The sequence below is a fragment of the Lissotriton vulgaris genome, chromosome 11, assembly GCF_964263255.1.
Source record: "Lissotriton vulgaris chromosome 11, aLisVul1.2, whole genome shotgun sequence".
NCBI classification, from domain to species: domain Eukaryota; kingdom Metazoa; phylum Chordata; class Amphibia; order Caudata; family Salamandridae; genus Lissotriton; species Lissotriton vulgaris.
The window spans coordinates 643,677,973-643,698,868 of record NC_141699.1 but is presented as its reverse complement, the minus strand read 5'-3'; positions in this window follow the sequence as shown (position 1 = coordinate 643,698,868).

Genomic DNA, 20,896 nt, shown 5'->3' with positions numbered 1-20,896 from the left:
ATGTGTGCAACAGCCCTGTACTGCCCATTCTCAAACGTACTGATCCTTCAAAACCGCCTGTTTATCGTTTTGTTATCGATTTACGGGAGGTAAATAAAATTGTGGTTCCTCAATTTCCTGTTGTGCCTGACATCACGGCGCTGCTGACTCTGATTCCAGCTTCTGCATCATGGTTTTCGGTGATTGACTTGAAAAATGCGTTTTTCAGCATCCCGATTGCCGAAGAGAGCAGGGACCTTTTCGGTTTCTCTCTCGGTGGACGCAGCTTCCGGTTCAAACGCGCTCCTCAGGGCTACTGTGAAAGTCCATCTATTTACAGTCAAGCCTTGAAGGGTCAACTGGATGCATTTAGGTTGCCGGTTGGTGCGGCTTTGATCCAATACGTCGACGACTTATTGGTGGCTGCTGATACTCAGGACATTTGCAAAATTGCTACGGTGTCGTTGCTGCAACATCTCTGTGAGTTAAATCATAAGGTGTCACCTTCTAAACTCCAATATTGTTGTCAAGAAGTAACCTATCTAGGTCACTTATTGTCAAAGGAGGGAAGGAGATTGACCCCAGAGAGAATTGCAGCGATTGCGCGAATGGCTGTGCCAAAAACCCAAAGAGATGTACGTGCCTTTCTAGGTATCACGTCGTACTGCAGGCAATGGATTCCTAATTTTTCATTGCTAGCGAAACCATTGGTGGCTCTTACGTGCAAGGATGTTTCAACTCCTTTACCATGGACGGAAGAATGTCAGAAAAGTTTTTCTGAACTGCGTGATTCATTGTGTTCGGCTCCTGTGTTAGGTACTCCTGACTACAGTAAGCCGTTTACATTATATGTTCACGAGAGGGAAGGTTGTGCTTTGAGTGTCTTAACGCAACCTTTTGGTGGTAAGCAACGTCCATGTGCATATTTTTCCTCGACCTTGGACCCAGTAGCTAGAGCATTGCCGAGTTGTTTACGAGCAACAGCGGCAGCTGCGGTCTCCATCCGACAATCAGCAGGATTGGTCATGGATAATATGCTTACGGTGATGGTTCCGCATGCAGTCGATACTCTTTTGAATCGAACGAAAACCCAGCACTTGACGAGTGCGAGGTTGTCTGGGTACGAATTGACGCTCTTGGCAAGCCACATTCAGATAAAACGTTGTAACGTTCTGAACCCGGCAACCTTGTTACCAATTAGCACAGAGTCAGATGAGGTAGCAGAACATGACTGCTACTTGAGGACTGAAGAGGAAACAAAAGGTCGAGTGGACCTTAAAAACACCCCATTGGAAGATCCGGATGGCACTCTGTATGTGGATGGGTCATGTTTTAAGTTGCCGAATGGCGATGTGACTACTGCTTATGCTGTTGTAACATTGGATACTGTTGTTGAGACTGCAAGGTTGAATCAGAATTCTGCCCAAGCTGCGGAGCTGATTGCTCTTACTAGAGCATGTGTGTTAGAGAAAGGGAAACGTGTGAATGTGTTTACCGACAGTCAATACGCGTTTGGTGTTGCTCACAGTTTTGGACGATTGTGGAGAGAGAGAGGTTTCTTGACGTCGCACGGTACGAAGATTCAGCATGGCCAGCTTGTGAATGATCTTTTGGATGCATTGACTCTGCCTACGCAAGTTGCGATTGTTAAGTGTAGTGCGCATCGTAAGGTGACGGATGATGTTGGTCGTGGTAATGCGTTTGCGGACGAGACTGCTAAGGAGACTGCCTGGAACCTTAGCACTCGAATGTATGTGACGAGTTCGGTTAGGAGGCCTACAGAATCGAGTATGTGTGAAGATACTATCGAGAGTGTGAAAGCAATTCAGAATGAGGCCACCGAGACTGAAAAGACGAAGTGGAAAGAAAGTACGGGAAAGTTGGATGCGAATGGTTGTTGGATTGATTTGTCGGATCAGAAAAGATGGATGTTGCCGGATGCGTATGTGCTGGCCGTTGTGACAATGGCACATGGGTTAGCACATATCAGCGCGAAAGGTATTTGTAAGTTGCTGGCTGCTGTGTGGAAGAATGATGGCATTACGAAATGTGCTGAACGTCTGGTGAAGAATTGTATGGTGTGTATAATGTACAATCCTGGCAAAGGAACCCCAACTCCTCCTGGCAGTTTTGCTCCCCCTTCGTATCCCTTTGAGGTGATTCAATTGGACTTCATCCATATGGAGCGATGCAATAACCTGAAATACGTTTTAGTTGTGGTTTGCGCATTCTCCCGATGGATCGAGGCCTATCCCCTCAAAGACAATACTGCTTTGTCTACTGCGAAAATCCTACTGAAGGAATACTCTCCTCGGTATGGAATGCCTAGAGTCGTGTGGTCAGATAACGGAAGTGAGTTTGTTGGAAGTGTGATGAAGAGTGTGTGTAAGGGCCTTGGAATTAATCAGAAATTCCACAGCGCCAATCATCCCCAGTCAGCTGGATTGGTTGAAGGGTACAACGGCACCCTTAAACTAAAGTTAGCGAAGATTCAGGCTAAGACTGGTCTTTCGTGGCCTGACGCTTTGCCTTTAGCATTACTGTCAACTAGGGCGACTGTACACTCCCGAGTAGGGCTTAGTCCCTATGAAATAGTGTTCGGCCGTCCTGCGAATGTGTGGGGGGTTCCTAGGCCAGGAATGTTTTCTGATCTTGAGTACCCAATGTTGATCGATTATCTACATGACTTGACTGCTAAACTGAGGTTAATTCACCAACAGGTTTACGACGCATTGCCGACGCAGACAGAGGGTCCAGGCCACCAGCTCCAGCCCGGAGACTGGGTGGTGACAAGGAACTTTGCACGCAAGAATAACCTGGACCCGAGGTTCACCGGACCCTACCAAGTGCTCCTGGCCACGAGGACTGCCGTTCGTCTTGAGGGACGTAAGAATTGGGTGCATGCTACGCACACCAAACGAGTCCCCATCCCTTTGCCGGCAGACCCGTGGGTAAGGAGAGGCATTGCGTCATCTGAAACAGAAACATTGCCGGCGTTTGTGCCTTTTAGCGACGCACAGCTTGTTGAAGAATCCTCAGCGCAGCAGAAAGACACTGTTGAACAATTAGCATCAAAAGACTCAAGACCAGAACACTCAACTGATCAGCAGGACGCTGTCTCTTCAACGGATCCTTTGTTTGACGAGCAGACACGTCCTGGGAAAACTCGATACTTTTTGCGATCTCGCACTAAGGACAAATAAAAGATCTTGCCTTGCCGTATTGACAACTGCATTATCCCGTTTTCCGTGATCAGTTTTGAACTTTCGTATTACTGTAATTATTTCTGTACATATATTGAGCTTCATTCCTTATACTTTTGCCTTTACAGCTGAGAGACTTTGTTTTTGCATACGTACATATTGTGCATTGAAGGCCGTAGGGCCGCGCGCGTACTTCCTTCTGGACAGTAGGTCTTGACGCTAGGTTAAAGGCCGTCGGTTCCTAGGAACTCCTAGGGATTGACTATTGCTGCACAGAACGAAGTGCGTCAAGAAACGTTGCGGACGGTCGTAGGGAATGGCATTCTCGAAGCTGAATGATTTGGAGGGAGCTCAAGTCCATAGATTCAAGCTGCAGCAACTCAGTCGTACCAAATGTTTCATATTCCAACTGTTTGTATTGTTTTTGACTGCTTCTGCATTATTGGCGGGTGGGGTGTATTACACGATGTCTTACTTCTTACCTGCTACACCTACTCCTACTCCTTACCCTAATCTTACCTCTACTGCTTCTCCCCATTCCTTTCACATGTTACTGGAACACGAGCAGGCTAGACGTGTAGAATTCCGCAACAATTCCTTTATTCAGCTCCTCCATCAGCATCAGTTAGTGGTTAACACTACTAATTGTTGGGTGTGTGGGTTGATGCCACATACTACGGATGAGGGAATTCCATATCTGGTGTTACCGTATAGTTCCCAAGGGTCAGCTCGAGCATTTCAAACAATGTTTCGAAGCGCACTGGGTTTCCACCCCATTCGAGAACCACGTTCCCCCTACTCTGGTCCTACCTCGTATCAAAAACCTTTGTCGATAGCAATAGAGGATTTAGATAGTGAGATCTATGATCCTTCGCTTATTCCCGAAGAAGAGGTACAGGCTTATAGAGTCCTAAGTAGAGGTGAATATAGTGTGTTCACTAGCGAGAAGCAGCTTAAAAGCTCGCCTCCGATATGGGTCGTACCCCACACTGGTAATTTTTGTCTTATGGGTCGTGGCCGAAGATCGCAAGCCCGACTTGGAGCAAGTGCTTGCACTGAAAATTACATTCTGCCGATGTTCTCGTCCCCTGTGTTTCTGGCTGCCAAGGGTACATACTTTATCTGTTATGATCGTGCATACACATGGTTGCCCGCTGACTTCATGGGCTCATGTTTCATTGCAAATTTGTTGCCTCCGACGTTCACTGTAGATGCCGATTATCATAAGACTAGAGTTGTGCGAGGCGTAATTAGTGAAGAGGATACTGCCGGTCAAGAGGCAGGAGACTTTTTCAAGGGTTTCCTCCCGTTTTGGGGACCTATGGTTAATAGTAGGAACCTGAGACAGTTGACTCGAGTGGTAGAATCGACAGCTAATATTACTGCCAGTGCCCTTGGTAATATCACCACAGAACTTCAGGCGGAGAGACTTATGACGTTACAAAACCGTATGGTTTTAGATGTCATCTTAGCAGATCGAGGTGGGGTATGTAAGGTGATCCATTCGAGCTGCTGCATTTTCATTCCAGATAATGCTCCTACTGTCTATCAAGCCATCTCGAGGTTGCATAAGATCTCCGAATCCATACACGTGGATGTAGGGGATTGGACGCTACTTGGATGGTTTTGGGGCCTGATGTCGACTTGGGGTTGGAAGATTCTGATGATCATCGGAGTCGTTGTAGTGTTCCTGTTCACGTGTTGCCTTTGTGTACAGTGTGGTCCTGCCTTATGTGGCCTCTGTGCTACAACGTGTATGAGACAACCATCTGTTACCAAGGGGACTCGGTTGGACAGAGCTATGCTACAGCAACATCTCGATGGTCTGATGAATATCGAATATGATTCCGACTAGTGCTTGCCTACATGAGGGCAAAAGGAGCGTCTGAGGTTCCGTGACAATTGTAAGTGGTGTTTTCGACTCGCACGAATATGGTCGAGTCTGGTATCTATGAACCGCAAATGACGAGTTTAGTAAGTGTGCGCAGTTTCGCTGTGCTAACTTAAACCGTTCGTTTGTTATGTGGGTTTTTCATCTGTACCCACGGGTTCCATCTTAGATACGGCATCCATTTTGTCTCTTGCCCTCAAGTAGCCAGCGAACGGACGTTGTCCGCTTCGCGACCCTGGGACTCCCAAGATATTTGCGGAAGACACATGTTCTTTGTGAGTGTCTTTATGACGAGGGGGTTGCTACTGTAAGGCAGATGGCGCCGCTCGAGGCTCATCTTGCCGCACGGACTTATTGTCTCAGCCGTGCATCTCATTAGGCACGTCCCTTTGATGCCTGTATCTCGTGTTTCCCGATACCTCCCCTTTTACACCCTTTCCGATCTCCCCACTGTCTCCGTCTTCCTCTGCACCTGTCTTTGTTCCTATTTCGATCTGTTTTACTGCTGATTGGAATTTGCTAATGGTGGGAAGATGGTTTTTACAGTTGGGAACCGCCAAATGTTTCCGCACTTATGTTCCGGACCTCATGTGTTTCAAAGTGACCAAAGCGACCCCTCTGGGGGATAATGGTGGGAACCGGGTTGTAAACTTTTGTGTTCAATGTAATCCTATGGGTAAAAACTGTATAAAAGGAGCGATCCACAGAACCAATTTGAAGCAGTCTCCCCAAGTTGCACGCTGTGTACTTGTCGTGATCTCTGTGTTCCCTGCAGCAAACAAACCTTGAATCTTTGACGTCGAAGGAAGTGTCCCGTGTCTCTGTGATTCGTACGCCGGAGCAGGTTACCCACGAAGGTTTCAGGTGTTGTGCCCTGGCACCGCTGGGTCTTAAAGAACCCAGTCCTTCAGATTGCAGTAATTTAATTGCGGATGGGAGAAGGCTGTGTGTCCTGCATGACCGTGAGCAATCGAGGTATTGAAAAAATCTGGTCGGTTGAGGAAATGTGCTGCGGTTAGACATCATGCTGTTTTAACTGTGGTGACTGAATGGTCCAACAAAAATACCAGCTATGACTGTAAAGTAACTCAGACAGTTAATAGACAATATTCCATTGTATACTTTGGTTGTTAACAACTTGCAACATATAACATTATAGCAATACGATTCTGCCTCTCATCTGAAATGTAAACAAATGTAACACATGGCAATCTTGCACACTAGTTTATGGCCACAAACGTTACTTGCAGTGTCAGTCAGTCAGCCAAAACACTTTATTTCGATTATTTGAAATCATAAAAAGACATTCATAAACATATATACATATATATACACATCATTATTTACACAATTCAATCATAGGTTTTAAGTACAAGAGATAAAAAGTAATAAAAGATGGATGTAGTCACAATACATTCAGATGTCTGGTTTCATAAAATAGAGACAAAAACTATTTCATAACATTTCAAACAAAAAAATGTGATTTACAAAGGAAGAAATGTACTATAGACATGATACATATTTCATAGTATAATACACCTAACAGTCCATGCTCATCAAAGATATAAAGTGCAAAGTGCAGGTAAGATTAAAAAGAAACACATCAGTGAAAATTAACCTACATTAACCACTCTATCTGATATATTCTTTTTCCGGACCGCGGCCACCAGAAAACTAGCGACACAAAACATGACCCGAGGACAGCTTAACCTTTGTAAATACAAGAGAGCTGGTCTAACTTGCATAAATCCAGCCTCCTTCAGGAGTGGTAACAGATATTTACCTCGCATTTCCTGATAAAATTCACAAAACATAATGAAATGCATCGTATCCTGAGCTGAGAAGTTATCGCATTTACAAGGTTGACTGTTTTCTGGTTTTCCCCAGGTTGGGAATTCCCCCAAGGTAAGGTGTATTAAGTTAAAACGAAACCTTGATAAGAGCTGTCTATGAAAAGGACGATTAACTATATTCAGATAAGGCTCAATTGAAGGGGATGTTGATAGCAAAAAATTTGCTCTCACAGAAACTTTCTTAAGTTCCTGCTCCTCTCGTTCCACACTAAGCATGTTAAGAAAGTGTATCTTTATCCACCCAACGTCCTCTCTTCTGATACAATTAGGGGTAGTATAGATCTCGGGGCGACCTAGTTGTGTAAACATTGTTTTCAAATACAAAAGCCAGGGGATCTTGTTCGCCCTGTCTAACGCAATACAATCCAACAAAATTTGGTGATTTAAAGTTATTTCCTGGTTAAGCCAGGTCTTAGCCCAGCAGATAAGAGGTGCCAGTCTAAGCTGGTCCGTCACATATCCTAGTCCTAGCTCAGTATGAACTGAATAGGTGGGTGATGATTGTGGCAGACCCAACAGTGATCTTAAAAACTTATTTTCACCAATTTGGATTTTTTCATCGGATGTATAGCCCCAGATACAAGAACCATAGGACGCTATGGCGAGGCATTTGGATTTGTAAATATGAAGAAGAGCCTCAATTGGTTTTGCCCCTAGCTTTTTTGCAAACCCCAGAACAGCCGAGGCAGATCTAATCAGAGCATTACTTTTATGGATCTGCTGAGGTCTCCATGTCCCCCTTTGGTCGAATAAAACCCCTAAATAAGTAAACATTGGGACCCTATAGATAGCTATGTTCTTGCAGTGAAAGGTTTTCTTTATTCGGGATCTACAATTTTTACCCACCACCATAACATGTGACTTTTTGGTATTGACTTTTAAATCTAAGGACTCCATGAACTCTCCAAATGAGTCCAATAACTTCTGGAGCCCATTTCCAGTCCTTGCCAGAAGGACCGCGTCGTCCGCATATAGGAGAACCGGTATCAGGGAATCCCCTATATGCGGCACGTCCCTTGTCACTTGCTCTAGGCACCCCCCAGGGCATTAATATACAAGGTGAATAATAGAGGTGCCAAAATACAGCCCTGTCTCACGCCCCTCCTAGAGCTAAAGTAGTTTGTACATCTTCCCTCCTGGTTTACACTCATTGTTGCAGACAAATCAGTATGTAAAACCGCTAGAAAATTGACTAGGGCAGGGTCAACACCAATGCCTTTTAATATAGACCACAATTTTGTTCGGTTGACTAAGTCAAATGCCGAGGAGAGGTCCATAAACCCTAGGTATAGGGACCCCTCCTTGGCTACTGTATATTTGCCTATCAGGAGCTGAAGATTCAAACACTGGTCCAGAGTACTTCTTTTTTCTCTGAATCCATATTGGAAGTCAGACAGGACCCCTCTGCCATCTAACCACTCCCTAAGTCTCCCCAATACAACCCTACCCAGGATCTTAACAGATTAATCTATCAGGGAGATGGGACGGTAGCAAGCGGGGTCCCCTCTATCACCCTTCTTAAACACCGGGACGATGACTGACGTCAACCAGGAATCAGGGACCCTACTTCCAGTTATGGCATTAAATACATTCATTAGGATCCCTGCCCAGAAATGAGGGAAGTGGCCATAGAAATCAGCCGGGACCCCGTCAGGGCCTGGGGCTTTATTTTTAGACATATCCCATATTGCCTTTTCTATCTCTGTCTTTTCAAAAATAATAGGGATTCCAGATGGATTTGAAATAGGTTCCTGCCCCAAAGAGCAAGAGTCCTGCTCATAGATCCCCTTGAAATGTCTCAACCATTTTTTGTCAGGGATAACACAGTCTAGTGCTGAATTGCTATCCTCAGAGAAAAAAGGGTGATTAACAGTAGTCCAAAATTTGCTACTGTCACGTAGCACCTCCACAGAGAGGAGTTTTTCCCATGCCTCTTCCTTGATTTCTGTTTTACGTTTCATAATTACCCTTTTATACTCCTTCCTTAGTGCACTAACTGCTCCTTTATTCCTTGGTTTACGTTTCAACTCCTCAAGTAGAGAGCTACGGGCTTGGGAACAGTTTTTATCAAACCATCTTACCACTTTAACAGATGGTTTCCCATTCATTTTTAACTCTCAGATCTTCAGCAACCTGCTGACAAATGGCAGTATAGGCGTCAATTACTGTTGTGCTATGGGTGGAAGAATCAAGACAGGTAGCCAAATGAGCATCGGTTTTCCTAAAAAAGTCCTCATAGAATACTTCAGGGACCACCTTCGACCATTTAAGCCTCCTGCCCTGGTCCTTAACTGTCAGGTGCCCGAGTTCCTTCATCAGTAAATCTTGTGATCCTATTCCTGCATCTGCCTCTAACTGCACCTCCAAGGTAACAGGGTTGTGGTCACTAAAAGCGGATGGTAATGCTTTATATGACAGAGTACTTAATAATATCCAATGTGATAAAAATATGTAATCAATTACAGAGCCTGACTCTGTACCCTTAAAGGTAATAGTCCTAACTCCCTTTTCATTTACCTCTGGCTCGCTAAGGTTCATAGAGGCTAGAAGTTCCTCTAAGGCATTGTCATGAATGCTATGCTCAAAGTGGGAAAGGGCCACCCCCGGAGGCCCAAAATCGTCCTCTATATGGCATTGTAAGTCACATAAATGTGTATTAAAGTCTTCCATTAAAATAGTTTCAAAAATCAAAGTGTGTTTTGCTTTATGATCTGACAGAAAATTATCTAGAGTAGTAATGTGCTCATTCAGTAGCACACCCTCTTTAGCATTATAAAAATGTATCAAAAGTATTTTTGTCTGGTTGGGCAACACCCACTCCAGCATAAGGAGATTTTTTGAGTTTGTCTCCACCTTTGTAAAAGAACCCTCCAGTCTTAGTGAAGTGAGAAGGACTAACCCACCTTTGGCTCTTCCCGCTCTCCCCGGGGTAGCAGGCACGACAAAGCTAATATACCCATTCAAAAAACAATAATCTGCAGGGTCCCATGTTTCCTGCAGAGCAATAATATCAAAATCATTTATAAAATACAACCAAATAGCATCATTCCATTTAGCCCGGATTCCCGCAATATTCCAACTCACAAATCGACACGTTGTATCATAGTTAACTTGTGGCAATGTGTCTAAGGGTTCTAAGGGTCGTGGACTACCATCCGTTAGTCAGTCAATTTCCTCCAGATCTGACAATGGAGCAAAATAAGTATGCAGAGGTTTGTCTGCCCTCCCTATGATTCCAGGGTTGGGTTTGGTTGGGAGTAGATTTGTTTTGTTAGTTACAAATGGGGTAATAGCTCCTCCCGTTTTGGGTTTGGGGTTAATAGTTAAGCCATTGGGAAATACAGTGTCATGAGATCACTGTCATCTGATGGTATGTGTACAGGTAAAGAGAAATTTCTGCATTGTCTGTTTTTGTGGGGGTAAAAAAAAACCAATGGTAGTGGTCTAATGCCAGGGGAGCCAAGCTCAGAGGCGTCCCAGAATAATCTGTGGGCTATGTTTGACCTATCAAAATTCACCAACACACAGTCTCCTGGAATATTTTTGGGAACATGCCCCACCCAACTCACTCTTCTGGCCATAATGACATTAGAGGCTATATCAGGTCCCCCACTGCTATAACAAGCACACAGTTTTTTTGCAAGTGTTAATAGCTCTTGAGAAGATTCAGACCTACTTTCAATGAATGCAGGAACCCCTGTGAATACTGCAACTAATGGTGCAGCATCAGGTGGTAAATCTAGCTTTTTCCTAGAGTATATACCCTGTTTCAGTTTTAATTCCCCATGTCTACCCTCTACATCTTCCAATCTTACATTTCCAGAACTTCCCCTAACAGTACTGTCCAAGGGGACGTTATCCCCTGAGATGGAGGGCACAGTATTGACATTAGTAGGGCCATCATCACATATCATCAGAGAATCACCTACCGACCCCTAGGTGGACTAGGGATACCCGTAAGGAGGTTAGAGCCCCTTTTCGTGGACCTACCCTCCTTCTTAGACTGGAAATCAACCTGCTGCTACTTATATTCAGTGATAAATTTTCCAATTTGATCACATTTTTTCCGCAGGCCATCTACACAGATATTTAGGGTATCTACAATATCTTTAGCTATGCCCACTAATAAGGGTTCCAGTCGGGATGTAAACATTTTCTCCACAAGGGCTTCAAGGTTGTGCATAAGGTCTAGATATAGACTTTGAGGCTTTTGTACATTTCCTAGAGTTCTTTTGTTTCCTCGACTTCCGGGATTCAGGAGTCCTTAGGGGATCGCCTTCAGCCCCCAACAAGTCTACCACAGTCTCATTCTCAGTCTCATTCTCAATTGGCCCACGTCCTAGTTCGGACCCTCTCATAAAAGTTTTGATTACTATAGTCGGTTCCAAAGGTACAGTAGGCACAGGGGTAATGCTACTGCTAACATGATTATAATCATTGGCAGGTGGAGTCAAGCCCAGTTCTATTTCAGCGTGTGCAATCTCTTTGGACAAAACACCTACGGCGGAAGTTAGATAGGAAATTATGCTTTCCGATTGTCTAGGTTCTTTCGCTTTTTTACCTTCAGATTCGCCATTGCTTGGTTGTTTACGCTTGCCCATTTTGAAGTGTTTCTTAGGGGGGGGGCCCGACCCGACCCCAGCTGGCCCCTGACAGCCACAGACGGCCCGCCCTTTGTCCAGGCTTCGTCCGGCGCGTCCCGCGCGCGTCCTGCGATAGCGGGAGGCGTTCCTTCCTTATCAAGCGCCTCCGGGCACGGTGTTGCTGGCGTCAGGTGTGCGCCGCCGGGGCACCTGGGGGATGTAGTCCTGCCGTTCCCCTCACGGCATTGTCTGGACTCTCCCCAGTGCGGCCGTTCCCCTCACGGCAGATGCAGAGTGCTGGACGCTGGTAAGTTCTTGCTGTAACTTGCAACATATAACATTATAGCAATACGATTCTGCCTGTCATGTGAAATTTAAACAAATGTAACCCATGGCAATCTTGCACACTAGTTTAAGGCCACAAACGTTACTTGCAGTGGGTGCACCTAAGCATTCCAGATCGTGAGTCTCGCACGCAAATCTCTGACGGAAATGCATGACATTGTGACACTTTCGCGTAGCACACCTAAGCTGAAAACGGCAAGCAGCGTCTAAAGAAAGTGGCACGCCCACCATTAAAGTGGTCTTGCATTTGAGATAGTTTGAGCTATTGACAAAATAAATTACAATGCCTTTTATTTATGTGTTGGTTTTCAAAACACATAAATAAAAGACACTGTCATTTACAATGGTGAGACCTATTGCACTGAAAATGCTTGTTCTATTCCTTTCCATTCTGTTACAAATTTCAGTTGCTTCAATATTATGTAATTTAACTTGTGATAATGGTCAATGGAATGTTCTGCTTCTGGAGCCATGTCATTATTGGGTCTTATATTCTTCCTATGTTCTCTTCACCTTTGTTAAATACGTTCTTTTTATGTCCAATGTTTAAAAGCCAAGCTGTGCATTTGAATCACCTAGAAAGAATTCTTTGAAATCAACAGTAGAAGCTGATTTCTTTGTATTGTGGCTTCTCTGTGGGGTGTGATACCTTGTTGGTTAAAACTATAGTATTACAGTTTTGTTTAGCCTCAACAAACACACTTGTGGCGAACCTTTCGTAATTTTGCCCAATATTCGCTTAGTTTCATTACATTGTATGCATTGTGTTTATATAAAATCTGACAAGGTTTCTAACTGCAGGTTTTGTTCTGCTTTCAAATGTATTCCAAAATATATCATTTATTGTAGTTTCAGTTTAAAATTGGACATCAGCAAACGTGTTTCGTTCCGGATGGAACTTCGTCAGGGCTCATGTTTCTTGATCTTGTTCCAATTAATTTGTATACAACAGTCAATAAATTCCAAAGGATTAGTCCAAATAGGTAGAAGCCTGGATTCGCAAATCGCATATCAGTTGCAGAGTCCCACAGTATTTCAAACAGATACAGATGGGCCAAAGAACTTTAACCCAGGTCCTCCGTATCCACAGGGAGGCTAAGTCACAAACACGGGACACTCTGAATAATACAGGGCCCAAGGGCCAAAGCAGAAGCTTTCTTGATTTCCGCGAGGATCATTTGCGAGCCCGCATGTTCTAAAAAAGGCCTATCAGTATCTTTTTTGTCAGCTGGTGGCTAGACCTAGACTCATCAAAAAGAAAGGCTTACCTTAATTTATAAAGAATCTTCATTACATAGTCTAACTAGGGGATAATGAGAACCTTATCACTAGCAAGACAATGTTTAATATATGAGCTGATTTAGGACTGCTTTCTTACTCTGCCATAGGTTCAGAGAAGGCACTCACTTTATTATAATCCACAATATACCTAAGTCCCAGTTCTTCCTGGCATATAAAATGTGAAGAGGTAAAGGGGTCAGTCAAGACCCTTCTGCAGAAATGAGTTTCCTCCACCTGAATAGCAGCCCAATTTGCAATGCCCCAAATCTCTGCTCCATAAATTGCTGCAGGTACATGCTGAGTTTTGAATCCATTGCTTAGGAGAGCTTTAACCGATGGTGCATGAGATTTAGTGCCCAGGAACCCAAGGAATCAAATGTGATCCCAAGTAGGGAAAACAATTAGGGGCTTATTTACAAGCCTCATCCACCACCGGTGCATCATTTTTTCCGTTGTTAAAAGTGATGCATTTGTAAATAAGCCCCTTAATTCTTTGTAAAACCTTGTTACCAACTGCAAGAGGGGGAATTCAGAATTGTTTTGGGCTGCCTGACATAATATAGAATATGCAGTAATGTCCGAACAATCTCAGCCTCCTATTCAGTTCTTCACCGTCTGCCTGGTGGAAATGTATCTCTGTGCACAATTGGCCTGGAACAAACTGCCATGATACAAAGGATGTCTGGAGCTTAGGCAGCACTGAGGTCTATCACTATTGTACGCTTACAACCCTGTGATGTGGCAGCTCATAAGACATTCCGGCACCGTGGCAACCCTGAATGTAACCTTTAACACTGGTGGGTCTGCGTAGGCCTGAACTCCGGCTTACAGAGTGTCAGTGTGGGAGGGACGGGTGGAAAAAGAATCGAGGAGGCTTAATGTGCTTCTCAATAATGGCATACTTCATTGGTGGGGAAGACAGATTGAGGATTATCAGGTAATGTTCTTGGTCTTTTCCATATGGAAGCCTTCTTCTCTACCTTTAGAGTGGTTTTCTTCTAGGAGGACGTCCCCAGGAGTCTCAAGAAAAAAAGAGAAGGTGGCCGTGAATATTTTGGTCAGATGACAATTCGATTCAGGATAGTATCCTTCACCACACCCCAGGAGTGATGGACAGAGACCTGAGCTTTGGGCTTTGTGCTTATATTACTAAGGCTGCAAATAATTGGGTTGATACATTTTATTATCTTGGGCCTGTTGGGCTCCCTCTCCTGTCTAATTGAACAAGGAAAGGGTAAGAAACTGAGCGTGCAGAAGAAGACAAAAAAGACAAAACTGACCAAGCTTTCCTTTTATCTTGCTCACTTCACTGTGAGTCATATAGATCCTTTCTTTTATCCCCACCTGCTCTTCTGTAGTCGATGCACCTATGCTTACTTTGCATTTTAAAGAGGATCAGCACTCTAAATGTGAAACAAATATGTCAAAACAATCACACAAAACACTGTTCTTGTACAGCTGTTGTACAGCGTTCTTGCCAAGCCCCCCTTCTTTTCTTTTCCCTGCTTCTCACCCATTCACCCTGAGCCTTCCCGAGACTCCCTCCCCCGTCCATATCACGTACCTCAAAAGCCGCAACTATCCTGAGTTGTGGCGGCGTGTAGGCACACCACCGGGGCATCCACCACTCTTCACTCAGCGTCATCTTCCACTTCCCTCGGTCCGGCTTCTCCCAACGGCGTCTCCTTTCTGCTTGTCCACTGTCTCCCTTGGTCCCCTGTCCTTGGCATCTTCCAGGTTCCTCCAGCTCCACCCTTCTTCCTGCAACCAGCCTTGTTGGGTGATGATGTCCTTTTCTTCTCCTATCGAATTTCCTGGTTGGTCTCTGAAACGTGTGGACCTGCCTCCTTCCTGTGTCAGAGAGTTTGTGTCAGCTGGGTTAACACTTTGTTCTTTTCCTTTCCAGGGAAAGTGTCATCGACGTTCTTCCTCGTGGCTGAAATGCTAGGATGGGAAAGGCAATTCAGGGGGCTCTATGGGTGGCATACCCTGTTCTTCCTTACAGTAAGCCATGTCAGATGTTCTCAGGCCACAAATTTCATATGCGCTCCAGATAGTAGGAGAATCTGTTTCTAAGTAAAAAATCTGATGCTATCTGTTGGTATTGCAGTATCCTTACCTCCTCCTGTGCACCTGTTCGATATTTTGTCCCTCAACGTTGTGATCACGATATTGTGGCCCGTTGGTTTTTGGGAAATGGCATTACGTTTGTCTGGTAATAGTCCTATGGAAGGGGAGCATCTGATAGTTTGTCCTAAAAAGGCTGCTTGCAATATACCCTCTACTGGAGGGTCTACAACCTCACCCACACAAACAAGATCTGAAAAAGCATTTGCGACAGAGACTGAGCCTGAGCCTCCTTTGGAAAAGGATAGTACTGCAACAAATACAAAAGAAACGGAAGCAGTTACCCCGTCCATATCTACAGCTTTAGCTGTTGACGCTCTAGTGAACGCAGATAATACAAGACAAATGGTTGCTCCAACTGCCTCAGATTCTTCCTCTCTTGCTTTGATCTTAAAAACCCTAACTGTGCATAGACAAGAAGTACAATAACATTTTTTACAATTAAGGGAGGATAATATTAAAATGCAGAATCTTCCACTAGAAGTGACCAGTAAACTAGGAGATGTAACACAAGAAATCGAAGAATTACAGCAGAGGGTTGTTGGGGTTGAAGAGCCATCTGCTCGAACAGAGGTGTCAACGAACCAACATGATATGGAGATCAGGAACTTGCAAAGAAAGCTGGAGGACATGGAAAATAGACAACGGAGGCAAAACCTTAGACTCTTTGGTATTCCGGAGGGTTCAGAGGGGCTAGATCCGCGTGCTTATATTGTAAGATTATTTCAAAGGGCTTTCCCAGATCTTGCTGATTGGGACTGGGATTCTCAGCTTCAAAGGGTTCATCGATTACCTATGTTCAATCGGAACAAAGAGAGTCAATTTCCCCGCCCTATTTTGATATATTTTGAAATTTTTTCACTTAGGCAGGCTGTATCGCTCAAAGCAAGATCTAATTCTCCGGTTACAGTTGAGAATTTAATTTTTTTGGTGAGAGCTGACCTAAATAAGGCAACTATGGAGAGGCGATGAAAGCTGCGTCAGCTCATTGATCCTTTCAAATCTCAGGGTGCACTACGCAGGCATACCTTCAAGAACCGGCAAGTCTTAAAGTTATCAAAGCCGGTCATACTTATTTTATTACTGATGTTAAAGAGGCAGAGGCAGTACTTTCCAAATCTGGGTAGAAAGGGGGAAGGGAAGGGAAGGGGAAGGGAAGAAGGAAAAAATATTTAAAAAATAATAATACATTTAGGAGTCAGTTGTATAAGATACAATCCCTGTTTCCGCCATTTTTTATTCCCAGTAATTTTTCTTTCTATAGAATAAAATTTGAATAATTTAAACTTCTCTTTCTTTTTCTCTTCTTCTTTTTCTCTTTTTTTCCCTTTCTCTTCAATATGCTCTACAGTTAGGTACTTATCTTTTACTGGTTTATGTGATTGGTTTAAGAGGGATATGGGGGATATGGGGGACTTCAATGCTACTTCTCTGCGAGGCTGCCCTAACAGCGGCGGCAAGAGAGACTTGATGGGAATCTTTTGTTTATTTTGTATTCTGCACTGCATGGGAATGCATGTGTTTCCTTGCTCTCTCCTTCATTTGTTCCTGCGCTTCCGAAACACATATGCTCCTTTTAGTCTGCCCACCGCCTTCCCACTGCGTGATGCTCCATGTCCTTTTCCAGACCCCATTCACCACCTGCTTCCCATTTTCAAAATTTTTACATTTATTTTATTTACAATGGCCTGTAAGCTGCAAATTGTCACCGGGTAACTTGTTTTTGTTTTTTTTTTACACTTGTATGCACGTTCTTTATGTTTTTTTAAACTTTCAATACCATACGTATAAGGTTATATGTTGTGTTAGAATGCTACTTTTTAACATTTAATTTACGTTTCAAACATGGACATCTGGCGCCGACAAATTTTGTAAAATAAAAATGGCCACCTTTCTTAATGATGGAAGTGTGCACATGCATCACCATGCATGTTCCCAAATAGGTGGCTATTTTATAATGAGTTTTCGTTACCAGAAAGCCTGATGCAAAATGATGGGACAGGCGTTGGTTCGGGTGCACATGCATCATAAATCATGGCTTCGCTTGCGGCAAGTAAAAAGCACTAGCAAAGCCAGCAGCTATGCCCTTTGAAGCTGAGCTCACAAAAGACGATGGTGAAGGCTTGCAGAGCGATGCCCAGAGACACTATCTGTATGCATTTCTAAAATCGTCTTCTGTGTGCTTGATATAATGCCATAAGTGACCAAGCCAAGGCCCAGACGTGGGCCTCTTGCTCGTTGGGCCATAGGATTCTAACTATATCTCACTGGCGGGTTCGGAGTGGAGAGTTCCCAAGAGGAGCAGAGTCAGTACTGATTTTCATAAATAGCGTCTCTACCCACGGTGGCACTGTGCATGAAAAACAATATCTGGAATGCTGCCCAGAATGATTGCCATTGTTTTAGACTATTTGCAAGCATTCCTCCCATCACCGTTTTATGTTTGATTCATGCTGTAAGTGGCCAAGACTATGACCAAGTATAGGCCCCCACCTCGCTGTGCCATAAGATCCAAACAATACCTCACTAACATAGTCTAAAAAAGTCAAAACCAGTTTGGGGTATGCTTGGATTCGCTTCTGGAGAGGACCTTTCTTAGTAGGTCAGGATGGAATTTTCCTATGAGCCTGTAAGGAGCAAGGTTAGTACTGATTTGCATACGTCTGGTGAAAACTGAAGGGTTGGAATGCTAACCAGAGACATTGCCTGTGGTTTTGACTGCTTGCGAGTATATCTTCAATACTTTTCTTTTAGAGCTGAGACCAAGTACCCTTCAAGCTGCTTGTTTTTCAAAGTGAGAACAATTTTTTTTCTCTCCTTTCCTGCTCGTCTTCGTGTTTACCAGTGTTCAGCTCGGCACCCGTAACTGGTCACATTTTCAAGGAGCTTTCCTCCCTTTCATGTGGTTGCATGCCCGTGCCACTCCCCCGAACCGTGAACCCCGTGGTCCGGAGTCAGGCACCCTGACCGCTGCACCACACCTCTTCCTTCCTCTAAGATCTTCGTGCTGTTGCTCATCCTCTTTCTCTGTGCACTAAGTTGCTTGTGTTTGGTCCCTCAGCTCTAATCCATGAAGCCCTAGTTTAGTTCTTCCTCCCTTCCATGTTATACGGCCTCTTCTCCGCCATGTTGTTAGTTACACATGCACATACCCGTGGTCGTCTCGGAGGCTCGCTGATGTGTCGGAGGCGTTAAGAGCAGGAACGGCAGAGGAGGCAGCGAGCTGCACCCCGGTGCAGGAGTATGAGCTTACGCCCCGGCCAACGCCGGTCTCGCACAAGTGTCCCGTGCTGGGACCAGCTCAGCCGGCATCAGGCATACAGTAAGTGAAGCATCGGGTGAGTGCAGCCAGTGAGGAACAGTGCCTAGGTGGACAGGGAGGCTCTCCTGTTTAGGGGGCTGGGGTGGAGCAGAGTGTGCAAACATGTACTGGGGACCGCTCTGGGTTTTCCGGTTGGCTCAACTGATTTGATGTGTTGTTTTGCAGGTGGACTGTGTGTTGTGGGGTTTTGAAGGCAGCTGGAGTGTATGTTGGGATTTTTTGTTTCAGTGCTGGTGGGCGCGCGCATGTGGTATTCGCATACTTGGGGTGGTGGTCATACTAGGGCTGGTGGTTTTGCATCGGGGAGGGATTGCTGGTTGTTTGTTCGTGTGCTTTTGGCTGAGCTTGGTTGTTGGTGCATCAATGTACTTTGAAGTAAAATGCTTATGTTTTCATATTGCGAGTTAGTACTGGCCCATGCCCTGTTGCCTGTTTGGTAGTACTTTCAATTTTGGCAGGGAAGGAAATTCACAAACAAGAAATATTACATTTGCTCAGAATCAAAAGTGCTATCAGTTCAACAAGTGTGTTTATGGCAAGAGATGTTGGTTTAGGGGTAACGGGGAGTTGTGGTTGCATATGTGGCAGTTTGGTAACTTGTATTATAAATGTGTGGTGTATACAAGATCGTATTTGTGCTTTTCAGGAGTTTTATAGACTGGTGGTTGTTTGGGCGGGTTTGTCGTGATTGAACTGATAGTTATTCATGTAGCTAAAGGGACTTCTGTCTTGAGATAGTACACTCTGTGGAAAATAGAGTTTGCAAGAAGTTTCACATGTGTGGTGGTATGTTTAAAAGATAAAATATTGTATTTGGATTACAGTAATTTAATTGCGGATGGGAGAAGGCTGTGTGTCCTGCATGACCGTGAGCAATCGAGGTATTGAAAAAATCTGGTCGGTTGAGGAAATGTGCTTGCGGTTAGACACCATGCTGTTTTAACTGTGGTGACTGAATGGTCCAACAAAAATACCAGCTATGACTGTAAAGTAACTCAGACCGTTAATAGACAATATTCTATTGTGTACTTTGGTTGTTAACAACTTGCAACATATAACATTAGAGCAATACGATTCTGCCGCTCATCTGAAATGTAAACAAATGTAACACATGGCAATCTTGCACACTAGTTTATGGCCACAAACGTTACTTGCAGTGGGTGCACCTAAGCATCCCAGATGGTGAGCCTCGCACGCAAATCTCTGCCGGAAATGCATGACATTGTGACACTTTTGCGTAGCACACCTAAGCTGAATACGGCAAGCAGCGTCTAAAGAAAGTGGCACGCCCACCATTAAAGTGGTCTCGCTTTTGAGATAGTTTGAGCTATTGCCAATATAAATGACAATGCCTTTTATTTATGTGTTGGTTTTCAAAACACATAAATAAAAGGCACTGTCATTTACAATGGTGAAACCTATTGCACTGCAAATGCTTGTTCTATTCCTTTCCATTCTGTTACAAATTTCAGTTACTTCAATATTATGTAATTTAACTTGTGATAATGGTCAATGGAATATTCTGCTTCTGGAGCCTTGTCAATATTGGGTCATATATTCTTCCTATGTTCTCTTCACCTTTGTTAAATACGTTCTTTTCATGTCCAATGTTTAAAAGCCAAGCTGTGCATTTGAATCACCTAGAAAGAATTCTTTGAAATCAACAGTAGAAGCTGATTTCTTTGTATTGTGGCTTCTCTGTGGGGTGTGATACCTTGTTGGTTAAAACTCTAGTATTACAGTTTTGTTTAACCTTAACAAATACACTTGTCGCGAACCTTTCGTAATTTTGCCCAATATTTGCTTAGTTTCATTACATTGTTTGCATTGTGTTTATATAAAATCTGACAAGGTTTCGCACTGCAGGTTTTGTTCTGATTTCAAATGTATTCCAAAATATATCCTTTATTGTTGTTTCAGTTTAAAATTGGACATCAGCAAACGTGTTTCGTTCCGGATGGAACTTCGTCAGGGCTCATGTTTCTTGATCTTGCTCCAATTAATTTGTATACAACAGTCAATAAATTCCAAAGGATTAGTCCAAATAGGTAGACGCCTGGATTCGCAAATCGCATATCAGTTGCAGAATCCCACAGTATTTCAAACAGATACAGATGGTCCAAAGAAAGTTTACCCAGGTCCTCTGTATCCACAGGGAGGCTAAGTCACAAACACTGGTCACTCTGAATAATACAGGGCCCAAGGGCCAAAGTAGAAACTTTCTTGATTTCCAGGAGGATCATTTGCGAGCCCGCATGTTCTAAAAAAGGCCTTTCAGTATCTTTTTTGTCAGCTGGTGGCTAGACCTAGAC